Genomic DNA, 22,791 nt, shown 5'->3' on the forward strand with positions numbered 1-22,791 from the left:
CTGTGAAGTATTTAGTAGCAAGGCATATTCACAGGACTATCACTATTCCTCTCACTGTACCACTGGAATTCGCTGAGCTCCTGACAGCAAATGTTTATAGAAGCAGTCTGCATGCCTGTGTGCTTGAATTATGATTCCTGTGGCTGTGGAAGTGACTGGAACGAATGTGTCAGAGGCAAAGAAAGAAAAAAAGATTCCTATAGAATGTAACCTATTAGTAATTACATACAGGATGAACTTTATTGATGGTAAATACGGAGAAAACAATCAAACAACCCCTTTTGAGCAAACACTTGGCCACAGCTGGAGTGTGTTGCTATGTAAGGTTATCAAGATTTCTGCCCTTTACATTTTGTGGTTGTCAGATAAAGAAACAAAAATGTAGAGTTACAGTGCTGTGAACAAGTATTCTCCTCTTTTCTGATGACACAGGATGTTGAATATGGAGCTGCCAGGCAGGAGTGAGGAAGACCACAGAGGAAATTCATGAATGGAGCTGTCCCTGTAGGAGACATTACAAGTAAGTACATTTTGTAAATTTACATTCAAATAGAGAAGATAATCAATCAATCAATCAATCAATCAAGGCTTTATTCGCCACGTGCAGGTTGCCCTGCAGTGAAATAGGACACCCCCCCCCCCCCCCCCCCCCCAACCTTAAACACACAACACAGACATCACATGGGGATACAGGTCGGAGATCGGTAGCGTTACAGAAAAACCACTGAAATGTACACTACAATGGGAAAGTACAAGAGGAAAAAAGAGAGCTCTACTCATGCTGGGCTCCTGGGAGGACAACATGAGAACAGGAAACAAAAAAACTCCTCTGCACAAAAAGCACATAAATGTCCACAGCACAACATTATGGAACACGTGACAAGCCACAGGGTCGGGTGGGGGGTGAGGAGTAATCTGAAGCAAACACAGCAGCCATCCTGCCCAGCACTACCATTCCAGCGTGCGCTCAGACCCGCCGTGTTCCCCAGGAGGGAACAAGCATCGAAGGCGTTTGGAAAGGGAGGGGAGATGAGAGTGTGCATATCAGTGTATATGTGTGTGTGTGCGTGTCCAGAGTTCAGCTGAGACAGTGTCCTTCGCCCTGCCAGGCTCAGTAAACAGTCTGCCAGCCAACCCAGGTGGTCTTGGATGGAACAGGAAGGAACAGACTAAACACAGTCGTTATCAGGGTGTTGTTGTTCAGCTCCAGCCTTGAGACCGCAGCTGGCGCCAAAGGGGTATCCGCATGAAGTGATGGTGCTTTTTACTTTAGTGCGAACAGCTCATATGAATTTCAAAGCAGTTCTACAGTCCAACACTGGTCTCTCAATCTCCCGTTGGAGAGCCGCGAGCTTCGCCATGATGTATCAACCTTGCGCTTGGTGATGTTGTCATTCTTGTGCTCAAAGAGCAGATTCTGAGAACTCACGACCACAGTGAGCCTCCCCAAGATGTCATCCAGTTTGCGCTCAGAGATGTTATTCTGAGCTAGCCCCTCCAAGATGTATCCAGTCTGCAGTCAGAGATCTTATTCTGAGTATTCACAGCAGCCGTAGCCTCTCCAAGATCTTATCCGTGCTGACTCAATGAGCCCATTTTGAGAAACTCACGCCTCTTCCCATCATTTCAATCCCAGTGGGCAGCCTTGTGGAGGTTTGAATAGCCGGTTCCGCTTTCTTAATTCTTCGATAAGTCAGAACCAAGCCAGCTCCGATCAGCCAGAACCCTGTTACCATGGTTCCGAATAGGTAGATATCTTCAGCACTCAGGCTCACCCAAGCCCAGACTTCTAGTTGAGAAAGGGGTGTCAATTGCATTTAGGGACCAGTTGATCAAATCCATAATTCCTCTTTTAGGTTTTAGAGAACAGACTGTGAGAGAGTGTTCCAGGGAAAAGTAATACAAAAAACACGAGACTAGACAAGGACATAAGAGGCTAAGCAGGGAAGCTAAGGGAGAGGAGGAGGAGGAGAAAAGTGCGACCGCCTTCGTCAAGAGCAAGAGCAGAAAAATAAATCTGGTAATACAAAAAAAACCTATTAATTAAAACTAAAACTAATCTCACTTAAATTAAAATGATCTGTACTGCATGGTGTGCATCTCACAAGGATACAACATTTAATGGGGTGCAGTGGTATCTGCAATAAACTAGAAGCTCCGGTTTTTGTGAATATACTAAATTAAATGTTCAGATTTGAACATTTAATTTAATTTTAATTTTCTGCATAATCAAAATGAAATAAATTCTTACTACTCTCCTTATATATCTAGACTAACACTGTTAGTTTTTATAGGAAAGTAAACAAAAGAATGAGCACTCCTTACTGAATGTACTGCAGGGTGCAGAGCGGTTCTATCAAACTGTCAATTCTCTATGCACCATCTCGCTGTTTTTAATGCTATTTTTATTCAGCTTGTGCTCGGTGGCTGTGTGGTTTCTATCCACAGCGTATGAGTTATACTTCTAAAATTAAACCTCATGAATTATTCTTGCAGTGCTTTACCCCTTCTTTCTTCCCACAATGAAGGAAGAAAGTTGTCTTGAAGGAGACTGTTAAGAAGTTGCAGGATGCCTCTGCAATAGCCAGTGACTGCTGTGTGAATAACACTAACCTGTAAAGAGTAACATTGCCAACAATGTTAGAATCCTTCCCTCGAAGTTCAGGAGACTGTCTGTGAACATGTGTAATCCAGTTTACCCTGCCTCATGTCCTGGTTTGACACACCATTTTTAGCTTTTGAGTCTAAATGAAAAACCAAGTATCTTGATGACTTCTCAAAAACATCAACAAGACTTTAACATATTGATGAGTGAATGTTATTTGGATAATTAGGTAAATAATACTAATAATATAAACCAATTCATACAAGAAAAACTGATAAAACCCCAAAGAACAGATGACTCAGCTTACCTTTTCTAAAAAAAACCACTGCATATAGTGCTTAGAAACATTTTCACCACAATGTTTACCTATGGTATGTTTTCCTATTAAAAGCTGCAAGGAAATGCCATGTCGACACAGGATAAGTAGAACCCAATTCCAAAAACGTTTGGATGCCATGTAAAATTTTAATAAACATGGAATACAATGCAGGAAGGCAGAAGCTTAACAGAAAAATAATGTTTTCAATGTTGATCAAGTTTGTGGGGTTAGGCTAACTAGTGATTCTAAACTGGTGATTTGGCTAAACTGGGATTCTAACAGGTGAGCTGTACACTTGGAAAAATTGAGAAAATGAGGAAGTGGCACAGAACAGAACAGGGGGATATGATGAAGTTGACACGAGGAGAAAACAGGCGGACATAGAGAAAAAGGTGGTACAGAAGGAGAAACAGAATGGAGCCACAAAGGGAATTAACTAAAGAGAGTAACAAAGCTAAGAACAGAAGAACAACTCAGCACATCCAAACAAAACACTGACAAACAGACAGAGGTACACAGACACTCAGTCCTAAAATATAACCTAAATTTTGTAGGACTGTAAAAATAAAAATGGAGATCTCTTGATAAACAATAATAAGCAAAACGAAGACAGTTATAATACATTTTAAGAAGGAAACAATGAACAGAATCACTTAACACATTAACAAAAAACTCGATACTCAAACGTTTTGAGTATCGAGTATCAAAAAAAAAGAAAAAAGAATGAAATCATCATTTAAAAACAAATGGTCACAGAACTGGTTACTAGGCTGAAGAGACACACCAGACAAGCAGAGCCAAGGAGAACTAATGGCCTGCTCTCCAAGTATCCACACAGGGTGCACAGGAAACATAGAGCTTGAACAATACATGAAATACATGTATTGTTCATGAAAACCATCTGGGAGAAAGGAGTTCCATGACAACACAAAGTAACTGGTGGACATAAGAGCAGACCACAGGAAAAAAAACACCCTGAAGGGTTAGAGTCTGACCAGACATCCAATCTGGCACAGAGAGGAAGACAGTGTCAGAAACAAACGTCATTCAAGGCTTCTCTCTAAAGATACTAATGGCAGCAACTAAATGGGTCCATGGAAGGCAACAAAGGAGGCCAACTTGAAGGCAATGGCACAAGTCACTATCAAGTGCAGAAAATATTAACCGCCTAGGACCTGGGTTCACATATGTGGACATCACAGTTTGGGTTATTTGGAAAAAAAAACTTGATTTTGCTCTACAAGGGCCTGATATCCACTTACAAGGACATTATACAGCTACTGTTCTACTGAAATTTTAAATGAATATATGTGGCTCTCATTTTCTTAGAAACAAAAATCAGGTAAAAAAAGAAAAAGCCTGACGAGCCAGGAGTCAGAGCTCTGTTAGAGCCTTCCTTTAACCTGATCTAGTAATAACTGCATTTAGTTCAATTTTATTTACATAGTGCTACATCAAAACAGTCGCCTTCATTAATTTCTTTGAATAAAAATTTAACATTAAAAATAAATACTCATAACCACATCAGAGATATAAGCCGATAATAATCATTTCCTCCAAATCATCAATGTGTCTATAAGATCCCATTTCTTCAAGCCTGCTCAGACACGTCTTACCATTAATTAAGGCTCCAATCTTAAATATGATCAGTGTAGTTCTATTAATGGCTGCATACCACAGGCCTTCAAGCTGGCAGTAATTAAACCATTACTTAAAAAGATATCACTTAAGCTATTTTAGCTAATTATAGACCAATCTTCAACCTTCATTTTCTAGCTGAAATTCTTGAAAGAGTAGTTGTGCTCTGAAGAGTTTCAGTCAGGTTTCAGAACTCATCACAGTGTTAGTGACAGTGGACTCATCTCTGTGCTTGTCCTGCTAGAGCTCAGTGCAGTGTTCGATACAGCATGCCATACAAATGGAAGGTAATATACTTCAGTGGTAACCAGATGCTTACTCTAGATCTGTCAGATCTGTCAGAACCCACACGCAGGACTCTTTGAATGAAGACTGTTTGCTTACAGTGAGGTGAGTGACAAAGTGCAGAATATTTTCTTCTGGTGACGATGGCCCGTGTCTGCGTTTCCTCTGTTCCCAAAACCTGTGCGTCAGCTCGACCCACCTGTTTCCGAGATCCTGCAGGAAACACCACAAAAGCTGTTGTTAGAAAACTGCATGTTAGCCGAGAATCACACACTTCCTGATATCTAAATCAACTGGGAAACTGACAGTTTCTCAAACAATGATCCAGCGCTGATGGATGCTCAGCCGCTCTGCTAAGACTGCTCTCGATATGAGACTGATCAGCTGCAGGTGTGATTGCGTTCCGGTGTGGCGAGTCCCATGACGGGGACACCCCTCTATGGGCCCGGACTTGGAGGAAAAACTCCCTTTTAACAGGAAGAAACCTCCAGCAGAACCAGGCTCAGGGAGGGGCGGGGCCATCTGCTGTGATTGGTTGGGGTGAGAGAAGGAAGACAGGATAAAGACATGCTGTGGAAGAGAGACAGAGGTTAATAACAAGTATGATTCAATGCAGAGAGGTCTGTTAACACATAGTGAGTGAGGTAGAAACACCCAGTGCATCATGGGAATCCCCCAGCAGCCTACACCTATTGCAGCATAACTACGGGAGGATTCAGGGTCACCTGGTCCAGCCCTAACTATATGCTTTAGCAAAAAGGAAAGTTTGAAGCCTAATCTTGAAAGTAGAGATAGTGTCTGTCTCCTGAATCCAAACTGGAAGCTGGTTCCACAGAAGAGGGGCCTGAAAACTGAAGGCTCTGCCTCCCATTCTACTTTTAAATACTCTAGGAACAACAAGTAGGCCTGCAGAGCGAGAGCGAAGTGCTCTAATAGGGTGATATGGTACTACAAGGTCAATAAGATAAGATGGGGCCTGATTATTTAAGACCTTGTATGTGAGGAGCAGGATTTTGAATTCAATTCTGGATTTAACAGGAAGCCAATGAAGGGAAGCCAAAACAGGAGAAATCTGCTCTCTCTTTCTAGTCCCTGTCAGGACTCTTGCTGCAGCATTTTGGATCAGCTGAAGGCTTTTCAGGGAGTTTTTAGGACTTCCTGATAATAATAAATGACAGTCGTCCAGCCTGGAAGTAATAAATGCATGAACTAGTTTTTCAGCGTCACTCTGAGACAGGATATTTCTAATTTTAGAGATGTTGCACAAATGGAAGAACGCAGTCTTACATATTTGTTTAATATGTGCGTTGAAGGACATGTCCTGGTCAAAACTGACTCCAAGGTTCCTCACAGTGTTACTGGAGGCCAAGGTAATGCCATCCAGAGTAAGAATCTGCTTAGATACCATATTTCTAAGCTTTTCAGGGCCGAGTACAATAACCTCAGTTTGATCTGAATTAAGAAGCAGAAAGTTAGCGGCCATCCAGGTCTTTATGTCTTTAAGACATTCCTGCAGTTTAACTCATTGGTGTGTGTTATCTGGCTTCATGGACAGATAGAGCTGGGTGTCATCAGCATAGCAGTGTAAATGTATGCTATGTCTTCTAATGATGCTGCCTAAGGGAAGCATGTATAATGTAAACAGAATTGGTCCTAGCACTGAACCCTGTGGAACTCCATAATTAACCTCAGTGTGTGAAGAGGACTCTCCATTTACATGCACAAACTGGAGTCTATTAGTTAGATGTGATACAAACCACTGCAAAAAAAGGCAAAAAAGGCACGAAGCCTTTATTATGGCTGATCACAAACATAAACCAAATGAGGGAAACAACTAGAAGGGAACGAGTGTAAAACCTGAACTGGGAAGAACTAAATGCATGAAACCTAAAATAACTGGAAATACCTGGATATGCTGAGACATGGAGGTACAGGGAAGGTTAACAGACGACCCGACAAAGCATGAATGACGACTCACACCATAAATACAGAAGAGGGTGACGAGGTAAGAGGAAACACACGGAGAACACAGCTGGGGCGAATAAACACGACACAGGAGGATGCAAAACTAAAGACACTGAACCCAGGACGCAAGACTATCAAAATAAAACAGAAAACACGCAGACTAAGGCACACGGACTTCACACTGGGACCAAAAAAGTCCCTTTAGAACAAAAAGGGAGAAAAGATATGAACACATCTAAGAATCAAACACAGAGGACACGACAGACTTGGATAGGACACAGAGAGTGACACGGTGACAGGAAAACATGGAAACAGAATTATAACTAATGTTCCCTCTAAGCTGCGCGCTTGCGCAATTGCGCACTGCTGGCACGGTCTCTGTGCACAGAAAATCTGTGTTGCGCACACACAAAAAAATAATCTAACCTGAATTGAAATTAAAATAAATACCTTAACAATTCTGTTTTGCAGTGTTAGTCAGTGAGTGACTGGCTGCTCCCGTATGGGATTAGAACGATGCCACCTTATCCCAAAGTCCAGCCAATGATGCGATTCACATTCGTATATACGCAGCTAATCAACGTGGTTGACAGGCTATGACAGCATCCTTATGTGCGACACCGGTGTTTTCTAAGCTTACTGCAGTAAGCTTAGAAAAGTGCTGAAAATAAAAAGTGCTGAAAACAAAATAATATTTATACACATACAGATACAGCTAATGAGGTGCTCCCATCTGAAAAGCACCAGCGGTGACATAATTTACATGTGCTGCAGATTCTTCTATATACAGTGATGGTATTTTGTGACTTTTTTGTTTCTCCAAGAAGTGTAGTATGTAGGTGCAATATTTTTGGCAATCTTATTTTTGCTTTTTCCCCCACCCGCCAATCCACAGTGCCACCCCTATTCATGGCCCAGTCCTGCCAATCATGACAGTAGACGTCAAAGACGCCATGAAGAAGGTGAAAAATGGAAAAGTACCTGGTCCCAAAGATATCCCGGCAGGAGCCTGGAAACTCCTTGGCCAGCAAAGTATCACAATTGTATTATCATGGGTGGCAAAGTGCCAGAAGCCTGGACCAACAGCATCACGGTAACAATTTGGAAAGCCAGTGGCGATGCCATCAACTGGGCCAACTACCGCCTAATCCATTTTCTATGCCATACCATGAAGATATTTGTACGGATCCTGGACGCCCATCCTGGGAGTCTCACCATCAACGTGGGTGTACCCCCGGGTTCGGCCCTTTCGCCCCTCCTGTTCATCTTTTGCATGGACACTAAGATTACCGATCTCCAAACACCTCACCCATGGTCACTCCTCTACGCCGACAACGTCTTCCTGGTAAATCCATCCAGAACAGACCTGCGGCACCATATGCAGCAATGGAAGACATGCCTGGCTGACTATGGCAGGAGACTCAACACCAGGAAGACCGATTACATGGACACCCAACAAGATGTTGATGAAGATTAAGAAGACCTAAAGAAGACCAATGAATGTAAGTACCTGGGACTGATGGTCAGTAGTGATGTGGATATCCTCCCTGACATGCAGGCAAGGGCCAAAGCCGCTTGGACGAATTGGTATCAAGTAACGAGTGTCAGATTGTAGACCATCTCGAGGCAAAGATCTACAAGACCATTATCTGCCCAGTCACCCTCTATGGATCAGAATGCTGGTCAGCCACCGCAAAACCATAAACAGGCTCCACATATGATGGAAATGGAAACCTTTTGCTGCAGGTGGGGATGAAGCAACCCCTCCAGAAGAGCTTGAGGTAGTTTCTAGAGTTGGGAAAGAGCTGGTGGCGGATGATGAATGTCCTGACATCTGACTGCATTTCAGTTAGAAGTCGAGCTTTTACACAGTCAACGTTTGTCACAGAATCCCAGGTTTTTAAATCTGTTGTCCAGGAAGGTGCAGACAGCAAAATCATAAAATGTTTCAGTAGAGTTGAAACAACGGTGACAATGCCCTGACAGCTGAGCAGCTTGCTTGCTACCTTGAGACTCTGAAGCTTTAGTGGTTCTGAGAAGCAGTGAGACCAGGGGAATCACCTTGGACACAGAAACATATTTTTCAGGAGACATCGCTCTGGTTGCTTCCTCAAATGGACAGAGTACATTTATGGAGAGACGGGTGACCATTCTTCCTCATTTAAACAAAGTGAGCTCTTCCCAAGGATACAGAGGCCTGTGTTAACTGCCTCCTTTTGCTCAAGCAATCTCTCTCACATGTAGAATATAGAATATAAAAATACTCTTCCTCCTCTTCAGAGAGGTTTAAGCCTGCTGTGTCTATGTTTTGGTTACAGTTGGTTGCAGGAAGAAGACACAAATGAAGCCTGTTAAGGCAACAGAATAAAGTGAAAACTAGGGATGGATTTGCCATTTCAAACAAACAAACAAAAAAACATGCAATGCATACTTATAATTATACACACACAGTACACTAAGAGAACAATAGCCACAGTTATAAAAGTGCAAAAATATCTGTTTTTGATTGTAAAGGCAAAGAAGCAGACAAGCAAGAGCGGCATGTTCTCTATGTGCAGAAGTGGTTCAATGAACTCATCACACCCTAAGACAGCTGATTGTGAGCACACAACATACTCAACAGATTTCCATTTGTTTTATAATTTTTGGGTTCTCAAACTAGCTGCACTCTTTTAGTTTCAAAAAGACATGAGACTTAAAAGGAGTATCAAAATAAAACGGACGACTACTTAACAGACTGTGCAGATAAGTGCTTTTGAGGTGGTGACGTGTATGAAGGTGTGTGTGTGTGTGTCAGTCCAGTCACTGAGTGTTGGAGTCTGACGGCTTGATCATGGGCGTAGGTGTTGATAGCCCAGATCTTGTTTTTACCATCCAGCTGACTCCTCAGGACTTGCCTGACCATCTGCAGGTACTTGGTGGTTGCAGCTTTCCTAGCGGCCTCTTCATGGTTTCCATTTGCCTGTGGGATGCGCAGGTACTTAGCTGTCCTCTATGTCTGCAATGTTGCCTTCCGGTAGCTCGATCCCCTCAGTTCTGACTACCTTCTCTTTGGTTACCATCTGACTACACTTCTCCTATACACCAATGGCATTAGAGTGTCATTGCTATATATCCTGGTGGCGTGGATCAGTGAACTGATGTTTCATTTACTCCTGGCATACATCTTGATGTCATACATGTACACGAGGTGGCTGACAGTTGCTCCATTCTGTATTCAGTATCTGTAGCCTAATAATCTAGTAAATAATCTCTCAGATGGGGTTCAGGTCTATGCAGAACAGCAGACAGAGCATCTCTTCAATTCAATTCAATTTTATTTATTTATTTTAGAGAGACCTTACAATAATACATACAGAGAAAAACCCAACAATCATATGACCCCCTATGAGCAAACACTTTGGCAACAGTGGGAAAGAAACCCCCTCCCCCCCTTTATTTATAGAGTTTTTACATGTAATTTGACATATCAGGCCCAATAAAGCACCAACTGATACAAAGACATATCTCAATACAGATTAGGCCATTAAAATTTGGATGATACCAATAAAAAATAAAATAAAAATAAAAATAAAAGGAAAAAACCCCACACTGTCATGGTCCTGGGTCGGTGACCCAGCGCTTTTAGTTTGTTATCATTTTCTAGATGATTGTTTAGGTTCTGTGTTATATTCGGTCTGCCTCTGAGTCTGCGTCTGTATCTGTCTGTCTATGGTGTCACCCCATCTGTTTGTGAATCTGTCTGTTTAGTTCAATGTCTTGTCTGGTTCCATGTGTCTGAGTTTCCTGTTTTATTGTGAAGGTCCGTGTCATATGTGAGTGTGATCAGATTACGTTTCCCCTGTCCCGTCAGCCCAGATTCCTCCCAGCTGTGTTGCCCTCCTGTCTCTCATCCCCTGATTACTGGTGTGTGTATTTAAGCCCTGTGTGTTCTCCTGCCTGTTGCCGGTTCGTCTGTGTTCCTCTGTGTCAGTCTGTTACCCTGTGTTCCACGGTGTCCTGTTCCTCGTCTGCGTCTCTCTGCTATTCATCATCCGTTGTCATATGCTCCCAGGTCTGTTATTTTAGTTCTCCCAGTTTAGGTGTCTTTAGTTGTTTGTTATGCCCCACTGTTTGTTTGCCACTACACCTCTGTAAATAAAACCACCGGTATCTCATCCACTGCCTGCATCTTGGGTCCTCCTTCTAAATCCACACGGCTCGCCTCGGCAGCCGTGACACACACACAGAACCCCCCCCCCCCCCCCCCCAAACAAAAACCCCCCAAACAAAAACAAAAAACAACTTGTAAGTTGTACGTGTTTTCAATGAATTGAAGTAAATAATAAAAGGCTGCCACATCTGTGAGATCTTATTAACATTTCCTCTGAGTCTGAATGTTATTTTCTCAATTTTTAAAAAGAACATAACATCTTCCACTCAACGTGATTGGGCTGGAGGGTGAGGAGCTTTCCAAGACTGTAAAATTCTACACTGTGACAGCAGTGAAGTGAAAGCGATAACATCCAGCTGCTTATGACTAAGGTTTAGGGTGGCATCTTCAGAAACACCAAAAATGTCAACTAGTGGGCATGGTTTGAGTGTAACACTCAAAACATGAGAGAGCACTTCAAAATAAAAAGTGCAGTATAACTGAAGTGTCGGGCACGTAAGAAACATATGAGTTAAATCACAGGGGGAGGTACTGCATCTGTTGCACAGGTCAGGATTGCCGGGGTATATTTTAGGTAGTCTAGATAAGAGAAGTGTAATCCGTATACCGTCTTAAACTGAATAAGGGAGAGTCTTACACATGAGGCATGAGGCTGAGGTATGAATTTTTTCAATTACCAGTAACCTTCCCCAAACTTAAGACTATTAAGTTTGAGTAATTGCCCGATACCATAATTAAAGTATATATTCAAAGTTCAACGTTCAAGGTTCTTTATTTGTCACATGCATAGTTATACAAGTATAACACACAGTGAAATGTAACCTGACACGCTCCTCGACATGTACAAAAATTGGGGGGGGTAGAGGAAGAACATTATATATATACAGTGTTGGGGAGTAACGGAATACATGTACCGCCGTTACGTATTTAGAATACAAAATATGAGTAACTGTATTCCGTTACAGTTACCATTTAAAAAGGTGGTATTCAGAATACAGTTACTTTGTTGAAATAAATGGATTACACTGCGGTACTTTCCTGTTTCATATTGTCGCGGGTCAGGACTGTTTGGGTTTTGTTTGACAGCTACGTTCTTTTGTTCCAGGCGGCAGCGTTACGGTTGCCATGGTTACAGGGCAACGCTCTCTCTCTCTGCGACTGTGTGTTTCCTGGGTGAGAGAGCGCCTTTTCGTTGTTGTTGTTGTTGTTGTGCTAAGCTAACAGGCAGAATGCTACAAGCATAGCTCTAAAGAATGTAGCATCATGTTCAGTGTAGTCCGTGCTGCAGGGAGAATGGACTGCCATACACGTTATGTGTCTGTGAGCGCTAGGAGGGAGGAAAAGGGGAGTGGAAAGGTATGAGCAGTCATCGAGCAAAAACGGGAGCTGGAAGCATGTAAATATAATAATAACCACTGCAGCCAAGAAGAGTGCCTGACGAGCCCAGTTGTAAGTAAGCTATTAAGACTCGACTGTACACTGTGTTCGTGTTTTTCTCCGAAAACAACATGTTCCGTTGGAGCAGCCTTTCAACGCCTCTCTCTGTCTGTCGCAAGAAAAGTTGACCCACACAACAAAGTAGAGCTATTTTTAGGCTACCAGCCAACAGGGACCCCACCGTATTATGCTGGGCTTACACTGTGCGATTTTAAGTTCATAGGTCACGATGCAGGGTCTCACACTATACGGCCCGATGCTCTGATGCGACCTGAGTGCTCACACTGTGCGTCCATAAAAATGAAGGTTATAACAGAAATTCTGTCGCTCGCTTTCACTCACACAGACACACCACCACCATCAACTTTGCTAAATTGCTAATGAAAAACATTGGTCAGGCAGCTGTGATTGAGCAGCAGTGTCGATCCAACTATTTTCACGGTTGTTGTGGTCGTGATAATTTTGTGAGGCCACATCGAAAGGGCTCGGATGGTTATACAGGTTGTGCCTCCATCGCTTGTGTCCAGATCACACGCTGCACTGCCGTGCTACGCCGTCTTTTTCGCTGACATTTGTGTTTGCGCGTGCGCAGTGTGGCAAACTGCGGGGACACCCTCACGACCAAGCGATTGATGATCGGGAGCTGGTCGTGAGGTGTCAATCGCTTCTCGTTACCCCACGTATACTACACGATGCATGACGCACGATGAAGGCCAAAATCGGGCCGATCGCCAAAACGATCGCACGACTCAAAAATCGGCTCAAAATGGGCCAAAAATCGCACAGTGTGAGCCCAGCATTAGTCAGAGGTCCCTTTACTACAGTTCAGAGTAGCGGACCTTCAGTAATAGTAATAAATCACACAGCAATAGTACATTCACGTTGTTGTAAAAAGCATGATAATATTGTAGCGGGTCAGGGCTGTTCGGGGTTCTGCTTGTACAGTTATGTTTTGTGTATGTTGCCATGGTGACGGGTGACGCCCTCTCGCTGCGACGGTGTGTCCTTCCGGGGTCAGAGGGCGCCCTATGTGTGTTGTGGTTGCCGCGCTGAGCAGTTAGCTAGTGGCAGTGTGTTCTTCTGCAAATGTAATAAACGGCTGTGCTCCCTGGCTAGCTCACGGGAAGCAAGACCAAACGATACCTCCGTCTCCTCCTTGTCTGAACTCGCCACAATATATTAAGTAATCCAAAGTATTCAGAATACGTTACTGTCATTGAGTAACGTAACGGAATAGGTTACAGAATACATTTTGGGGCATGTATTCTGTATTCTGTAATGGAATACATTTTAAAAGTAACCTTCCCAACACTGTATATATAGTATATACATTGGGTGAATGTGCAGTAGTAGCAGCAAGCAGGTGAATTCTGTACATTAATATGAATAGACAATCTGACTATTTTACAGGATAGACAATATAAACATATTTAAAATTAAAGGAATTGAAATGTACATTGTGCCTTGGTTTAGTGTCTGGAAGAGTCCTGTCTCAGTCAATTATAGATGATGTGAGAGGGCTGGTGTGTGTGTTTAGGGCACGGATGGCTTGGGGATAGAAGCTCCTCTTGAGTCTCTCTGTCCTTGCCCGGAAGATGCTGAACCTTCTACCAGATTGCAGAAGTTGGAACAGTTTGTTGCCAGGATGGGACGGGTCCTTCAGTATCTGCGCTGCTCTAGTCCGGCATCTCCTGGTGTAGGTGTCCTGAAGCGGGGGGAGAGCAATCCTGCAGCAGCGTTCTGCTGTACGGATCACTCTCTGGAGAGCTTTTTGGTCCTTCACACAGCTGTTCCCAAACCATGATGTCATGTTCTGTGTGAGGATGCTCTCCACAGCGCCTGTATAGAAAATCCTGAGGATCTTTGGAGAGACCCTGAACTTCCTCAGTTGTCATAGGTGGTACAGGCGCTGCCTAGCCTTTTTGGTCTGGACCTGAATGTGGGCAGCCCATGTCAGGTCTGAGGAGATGTGGACACCAAGATACTTGAAGGACTGCACCCTCTCCACTGGAGCTCCATTGATGATAATGGGCTTGTAGTCTCTGTGCTGACTCCTTCTGAAGTCCACCACCAGCTCCTTGGTCTTGCCGACGTTCAGCTGGAGGTGGTTGTCCTGGCACCATGATGCCAGATTCTTCACTTCGTCTATGTAGCCCACCTCATTGTTGTTGGAGATGGCACCCAACACCACTGTGTCGTCAGCAAACTTCACAATGGTGTTGGAGCCATGGGTGGCCACACAGTCTGAAGTGTAGAGGGAGTAGAGCAGTGGCGAGAGGACACATCCCTGAGGTGCTCCTGTGTTGATGGTGATGCTGTTGGAGAAGCACCTTCCCACCCTCACCACCTGAGTTCTGCCAGTGAGGAAGTCCAACACCCATGCACACAGACGGCTGTTAAGTCCCAGATCCCTCAGCTTTGTGAACAGTCTGCAGGGCACTATTGTGTTAAACGCTGAACTGTAATCAAAAAACAGCATTCGCACATAGTTACCCTGTTTCTTGGCCACGTGGCTGAGAGTGGTGTGTAGGACGTGGGCGATGGCATCCTCTGTGGATCTGTTGGATCTGTAGGCGAACTGCAGCGGATCTGTGGTGTCTGGGATGGAGGAGGAGATGATGTTCTTCAGCAGCCTCTCAAACACCTTCATTACTACCGAGGTCAGTGCAACTGGCCGGTAATCGTTCAGGGATGAGGGTTTGCTGTTCTTGGGCACAGGGATGATGGTGGATCTTTTGAAGCATGTGGGGACCACAGACTTCGCCAGGGACTCGTTGAAGATGGAAGTGAACACACCTGCTAGCTGGTCAGCACAGCAGCGCAGCAGACAGCCGGTGATGCCATCTGGCCCTGCCGCTTTCCTTGTGTTCACTCTCCTCAATTCTGCGCGGACGTCATGCTCCGTGATGGTGGTCACTGGTCTCTTGCTGATGATGTCACTGTCCTCGGTAGTCAGGTGGTAGATAGCATTAGCCGCCTGGCTAACCTCAAAACGGGCGTAGAACTGATTCAGCTCGTTGGTGAATGCAGAGTCGGCGTTGATCGGCACAGTGTCCCTGGCTTTGTAGTCCGTAATGGTGCGTAGTCCGGGCCACATACTCCGTGTGTCGCCCTGGTGGAAGCGGGACTCCATACGCTCCCGGTACCGGCGTTTGGCATCTCTCACCGCCACTTTGTAGGCGCTCATATCGCCAGTGGCGAGACCCGCGTTGTAGGAGGCGGTCCTGGCGTTTACTGCAGTGCGGATCGATCTGTCCATCCACGATTTCTGGTTTGGGAATGTGGTGACTCTCGCAGTGGGGATAATCTCCTCCACTAGCATATTGACAAAGTATACTGCTACTTCCGTAAACTCGTTGATGTCGCCTGCGCATGCTCTGAACATGTCCCAGTCGACGTTGTTGAGTGCGTCCTGTAGCGTAGCTTCTGATTGGGCAGACCACCGTTTCACCTCCCTCATGGTTAACTCCTCCCTCCGTATGTTTTGTTTATACTGGGGAATGGGGAAGATGGCGTTGTGGTCACACTTCCCAAAAGCCGGGTGTGAGACAGCTTTGTAGCCCTGCTTGTATGGCGTGTAGCAGTGATCCAAAATCCGATCCCCTCTCGTTGGACACGAGACATGCTGGTAAAAGTTTGGCATGACTTGTCTGAGGTTCGCTTTGTTAAAGTCTCCTGCTACAATGAGGGCTGCGCCCGGGTCCTTGTTTTGAAGCGAACTCAGCACATCATGTAATTTGGACAAAGCCATACCTGTGTCCGCTTGGGGTGGGATGTAGACCGCCGTGGCGATGACCGAGGTGAACTCACGGGGCAGATAGAAAGGGCGGCACTTAATGCTCAGGAATTCCAGATGTGGCGAGCAGCCGCTGGAGAGAGTAGAAATGCTCCTGGCATCACACCACTTTCTGTTTATCATGAAACACACTCCCCCACCTTTGGTTTTGTTCGACTCTGCCGTTCTGTCCGCGCGGAGCACAAAGAATGAATCCGACGGAGTTACGGCCTGGTCCGGCACGGTGGGGGTCAGCTATGTCTCCGTGAAGCACAGAATGTTGCAGTCCCTCATGTCACGTTGGAAGGTGACTCTTGCTCTTAGGTCATCGAGCTTGTTCTCCATGGATTGTACGTTGGCCAGTAGGATACTGGGCAGTGGTGCGCGATGCGCCTGCTGTCTCAGTCTGTTCCTAATGCTAGCCCTATATTTGTGATATTAGAGCCTTACTGTGAAGCTTCAACTGGAATAAGTCTTCCCACCAAGGCTTGAGAGGCTGACTTGGAAACTCTGGCAAGATAGAAGATGCACAGTGTCTTACTTGAAAGTAGCGGAACAAATGATACGAGGTCAAATCATACAAAGAAGAAAGGTCACTAAAGCTGAGAAAAGTGTTATCTTTAAAATATTTTTAGAGAGGCAATTACAACAGGGTTGTCTGTAAATTGTAACAGGGAAACAGGAAGGCATGAAAATAATAGTGCTGAAAGTGAGGAAGAGAAACATGATTGAGCCTCAAGGCCACACCAAGTAGCCTGAGGATTATTCAACCAATAGGTATACTTTATGTTGGCTGCCCAATAGTAAAACATCAACTTGGGCAGAACAAGCCCCACACTAAGCTTACCCTGTTGTAGTGAGGTCATACTAATGCCGGGGGTCTTATTTGCCTATATAAATGATGAAATCATTTGATTCACAGATTTGAAGAAGGATTTAGGTAAAAACAGTTGGACACACTGAAAAAGATAGAGAAATTTGGGTAGAATATTCATTTTTATAATATTTATCCTGCCAAGAAGTGATACAGGAAGGTTTGCCCACCTTTGAAAAGCCAACCTTACATAGGTGAGGAAAGGGTTAAAATTTGCAGTTCGCAAAGCTTTAAATGAACTGGCAATATGCACTCCTAGATATTTAAAGCCTGAAGAAGCTAAGTGGAAATCAAAATCGGTTTGTCTAAGCTCTTGTGCAGCTGGGTTTATAGGAAAACATTCACTTTTTTGTATATTAATCTTGTACCCAGAGAAAGAGCCAAAATTTAGAAGTATTTTCATAAGTCATCTGCATATAGAGTAACCCTATGTTCCACCACAAATAACCCCTTGAAACAGAGGAGGGGTTCTTGTCATGGCTGGGGCAGCAGTCGTGTGGTGGAAAGAATGAGGACCCAAGACGCAGACAGCAGTGGAGATCCGAGTGGAGATTTATTTACAGTGAAAATAACAAAGGTGAGGGCAGAATTGAACATAAACCTAAACTAGGAAAAACTAACAAACAAACCTGAAACATAAGGACAGCGGGAGATGTACAGAGATGGCAGATGAGGAAGGCTGGGCAGAGAGATGCGGAGGAACACAGTGAATGAACACAGACGACGCGACGAGGAACACAGGCAGACACACACTATAAATACACTGAGGGACACTGGGAAATCACACACAGGTGGGAGACACAGCTGGACCTGATTAACCTGACGAGACAGGGGAACCAACAGAGGGAGCACCAACCCAGAAACCCAGTATCCAAAAACACCAAAACACAAACCATCCCAAAACAGTCCACAAATAATAATGATAATAATAATAACAACAATAAATACACCAAACACAAAATCACTGAGTCCACGGACCATGACAGTTCTGAAAGTCACAGAGAGAGGCGTCATTACTAAAGTGAAAAGTAAAGGTGAGAGTGGGACAGTTTAGCCGGGAAGAGGAGCGCAGGTTTAAATCCCCGCTTATAAAGTTCAGACATCAAAGTGCGTCTTTAAACTTAGCTCAGTTTTTCACCACCTTGGGGCTGTAATCTTCATATAGCCGGATCCTATGGCCATTGTAGCTGAGCTCGCCGCAAGCTCAGCTACGAGCTTCACGGATTACCAGGTCTTTTATTTGGTACCGGTGAAATTGCAAAATAACCGGCCATGGTTTCGCCGATTTCGGAACTGGACTCCTGTGCGCCCTGTCCAGCCCGGGCGGTGAGGGAAGCACCTGCGCTCCGAAAACAGGAGCTAAGAGAAGAAAGCTGTGCGGCGTGGACCTTCAATGTCCTCAGGTAATCCCACAAGTCGTATATTCTGCCTTCTCCTGCGACCTTCCAAGTCTGCCACCTTGGATTTTAGCCAGTTGTTGTTTTTGCGAAGCGTAAAGCATTCCGACTCTAATTGATCCGGACGTTGGTCAAATTCGATGTTGACTCGAAAGAGTTAATGCGTTGACCGTGGTCCTGCACTGCAGACTGCACATTGTCTAACTTAGAGGACAAGTCCTCAAAGGATGACTGAAAGTTCACTAGCAATGCAACTCTATGCTCCTCGAGCATTAAGCTAATCTCGGCTGCAGTTACAGGTGCTGTAGGTATCAAAGTTTCTCGGTCTCGGTCTTGTTTGCCTTTTGACTTTGACATTATTTGGATCTTGGGTAGTCGACAATGGTAAGGTAAATCCTGAACCGTGTAGCGGAGCAGACCTAAAACACGTCTACTCAGTAAACACCATTACCGGAAGTCCCTAAACTCCCTTTTAACAGGAAGAAACCTCCGGCATAACCAGGCCCAGGGAGGCGCGGGGCCATCTGCTGCAACCGTTTGGGGTGCGAGAAGGAAGACAGGACATGCTGTGGAAGAGAGCCAGCAGCCTACACTGCATAACTAAGGAAGGATTCAGGGTCACCTGATCCATCCCTAACTATATGCAACATCATCATCTCTTGCCCACTTATATAGTTGATGGTGACTTGTGCTATTGCCTTGACGTTTGCCTCTAGTGTTGTTCACCACATCCCCAGTGAGTTCCTGATGAAGGCTCTTTGGGCCCTGTTGATCTTCTACAGTTCTCCAAGGCATTCCAGGATCCATGTGTTGAGTTCTTGTAGTCAAGCCTAGGGACCCTTACTGGATACATACGCCCTGGTTGGGAGTCAAACCCCCAACCTGAATTTCCAAATGTGTGTAATATTACCACAAAAAAAGGTGTACGGTTTAAGCTTTATGCCTTTATAAGAAAATGTATACCTCTGTTTGGAATTATGCAGGTCGTGTCTCTGACTTTGTTTCAGATTAGTATTGTCAAAATGAGGGAATAACCAAATTAGCTAACTGGTGTCTTTGTGGAGATGGGTAACATGGTAAATGGCCTGTATCTGTATAGCGCTTTTACTAGTCCCTAACCCCAAAGCGCTTTACACATCCAGTCATTCACACACTGGTGATGGCAGCTACATTGTAGCCACAGCTGCCCTGACAGAGGCGAGGCTGCCGGACACTGGCACCACCGGGCCCTCTGACCACCACCAATGGGTGAAGTGTCTCGCCCAAGGACACAACAACAGAGACTGTCCAAGCCGGGGCTCGAACCGGCAACCTTCTGATTACAAGGCGAACTCCCAACTCTTGAGCCACAATCACCCCGATGGGGTGAATATTTCAGCGTTTCACAAAACCTTGCTTTGCCCCTCACTACTGAAAACTCACTTTTTTTAAACTGATGGAAAAATTAATAATCCATATAACATAGCCCATAAAAATGCAGAAATTCAGGCAGGGAAGGCACAAGAAGTGAAAACAAACATTGTGACAAGGACTGAGGGAAAGACACCACTAAATACACATAAGAGGGCACTTAGGGGATGTAAACAGCTGGGGTAAATGAGACTCAGGTGAGTAGAATCTAGGAAACAAGACAAGAAGACAATATAATTTAAAACAAAGTACAAGTGAGAAAGGAGTGTCAAAATAAAACAGGAAGTAACAAACATGGGACAGAGACGAAGACTTAACAAGAAACACTGGGGAAACACTATGCTAAACTGAAACACAGAGAAGTAAACACAAACCAAAAGCAATTCTCAAGATAACAAAAACAAAGAATAGAAAACTAACCAGAATTAAAGACTAAAACCCCTCAAGATAACTATGTAAGCAGTAAGATCTTGATTCATTTATACCTATAGGAAACATTCAGCAAGGACACAGGAAATGATTAACAGAGAAATGCAGACTGGACCGCTCCACACCTTGTTCATATGTGTCTGTGTTACAGGGTTAGTCTCTGAGTCAACCTGGATGACACTAAACTCCACCACCATGCATCTTCGGAGTGCAGAGGTGGTACCACACCTGCTCCAGTTACATTAACTGCAACCAGGGGCTCATACGATGGTCTCCCATTTTCTCCAAACCTCTGACCATTCAGTGCTCAGCACGTCATTTGATCATCACTGTGATGAAGACGGCCAGCCGTGCCCCGGCTCGCAGCAGTTCCCCACTGACCCAGATGAAGCACTACACACCTGGGATCTACTCTTTTCTTATCCCATCAGTCATCAGCCCCCTGCCTCAGGTGCCACCACAATTAACTCAGAGACTTCAGATTCAGCACCTATCCAGCAGTGGCAGCACACCATTGCCTGTTGGTGAGTTCTCCTGATTCGCCACTTATACATGTTATAAGGATTTAAAGGTTTTCTATGTGAAACGAGTAACCAGCTAGTATGAAATAAGATTACACAGCTTGTTTGGTTCTTCCTGTCATTCCTGCCTTGAACCATATAGCACAAGTACCTACCTTAACTTGTGTCACTTGGCTGGTAGAATCATTAGTATATAAAATTCTATGATTGATGGATCATGGTGACCTAATATGGAGAATTTTGTTACTTACATATGTTAATAAAATATGCTTCAATTTTTAAAACAGCTTTTGGCTGTGGATTGATACACTTAAGACACGTTTAGATTGAGAGGTCTAGGTGCAAAAGAGTTGTGAAATCCACACTGTTGCTGAATGATAAAGCAGTGGATTTATTGGTAATGCTTGCCCCGTGTGTGTTTAGTTTTCTCTCCCCGGTCTCATACAGCTGTGTTCCAGGAGTGTCTATTCTCCCTAATTACCTGCTGTGTCTCCCATAGCCTTTGTCACGTCATTCTGTTTCTATGGTCCCTGTTATTATAGTTTCTGTTTGGTGGTCCTTGTTTAGTATTGCTTAGTTACACGTCTTCCCTAGAATTATTGCTTTCTTTCGTGGATTATTATTGGATAAAAGGCTGTTTTAGGTTTGAAGTCTGCCTATGAGCCTGCATTGAGGTCCTAGCTCTTCCTGAAATATGACAGAATGACACGACCACACACAGACTCCCAGACTTCTTGGAGGAGCAGTTGGAGCGCATCGAACAGCAGATGGAGGATCAGATGGGTAGTCTTTGAAAACCCCAGGCTTGTAGGCTTTTTTCCAATCTGCCTAAAAGTCATTTCCACCCTCAGTCCTCCGTCAGATACTGCCTTGGATTTTGCATCGCTGCATCTCACTTTGCCTGTTGTCTCCTGCCGTTCGCCCGGAAGCCCCTCTCCAGTCAATATTCAGCCTCTGTTCCCCTGCACTCAAGCCCTGTTTGCCAGTGACTCCCTGTCCATCTCTTTGCCATCACAGCAACCTGCTTCCTGTTTGAGGAAGTGTGGGCCTCAGTGGTGGATGCTAGAATAATATGCCTGAGACATGCATCACCTTAGCGTTCATCCACCCTATTAGATCTTGGACACAGAAGTATACCTTGCTGTCCAGCCTCTTATCCTCGATGCAGTTGCCAATCAGTTCCCCAGGCTCAGTGCTGCCATTTCCCAGATTGTCATAGGTCAACCTCTCTGGCCCATCGGTAAAAGGCTGACTGCAAGTTCTGCTCACTCTATGTCAGGTCTAGACTTACATGAGGAAACAAGGACATTCAAAGTTCAACCCTCTTTCTTCTGAGCCTGTTCACAGCGTGAGGGTGGATAGTGCCCAATTTAACCCTGCACCCAAGGGACTGGAGTCAGGGTAGCCAGTGTCTAGCCTGCCCCTGCCCCTTACGCTGTCCCCAGGGTCAGTATAGCTAAGTACCATGTGCAGCTTCATCCACTGAAGGCTGAGGGTCCTTGCAATCAAAGGGGTTACAACAATCCTGTGGGTCTCCAACCTGGAGCCGCTGCAGTCCCCATCTCCAAATCTCCCCCTGGTCAGTTGAGTAGCCCCAGGTTTTGTGCTCCTGGGTTCCCCTCTCTCTGCACCTGAGACAGAGAGTCCTGAATCCATGGGTTCCAGGATGTCTGTATAGAATTATTTTGCTGTCAATAGTCAGGCATGAGAAAAAACATAATCCTAGCAAACAATTTCATTTTATGTGTGCAGGTATTCATTGTCACTTGTGCAATTAAATTCTTCCCATAAATTTAACAAACACATGTAGAACATTGTAGCCATGTGCACAAAACTTTTACCAGCATGTCTCGTGTCCAACGAGAGGGGATCGAATTTTGGATCACTGCTACACGCCATACAAGCAGGGCTACAAAGCTGTCTCACACCCGGCTTTTGGGAAGTCTGACCACAACGCCATCTTCCTCATCCCCCAGTATAAAC

General features: G+C 44.6%; 1 long non-coding RNA gene across 1 annotated transcript in view; it reads left to right on the forward strand.

Moving 5' to 3' along the window:
* LOC147304548 (uncharacterized) overlaps positions 1–20,781 on the forward strand; it is a 109,725-nt gene extending 88,944 nt beyond the window's left edge. The window contains exons 2-3 of the long non-coding RNA XR_015126804.1: positions 433–520; positions 20,439–20,781. This is a non-coding gene — a long non-coding RNA (uncharacterized LOC147304548). The remainder of the gene's footprint in view (positions 1–432; positions 521–20,438) is intronic.
* The last annotated feature ends 2,010 nt before the right edge of the window (positions 20,782–22,791 follow it).

This window comes from Aulonocara sp. 'chitande type north' Nkhata Bay, linkage group LG22 (genome assembly GCF_057382095.1).
Source record: "Aulonocara sp. 'chitande type north' Nkhata Bay isolate Kocher_YH1m ecotype deep benthic linkage group LG22, A_spYH_male_GT1.1, whole genome shotgun sequence".
Taxonomy (NCBI): Eukaryota; Metazoa; Chordata; class Actinopteri; order Cichliformes; family Cichlidae; genus Aulonocara; species Aulonocara sp. 'chitande type north' Nkhata Bay.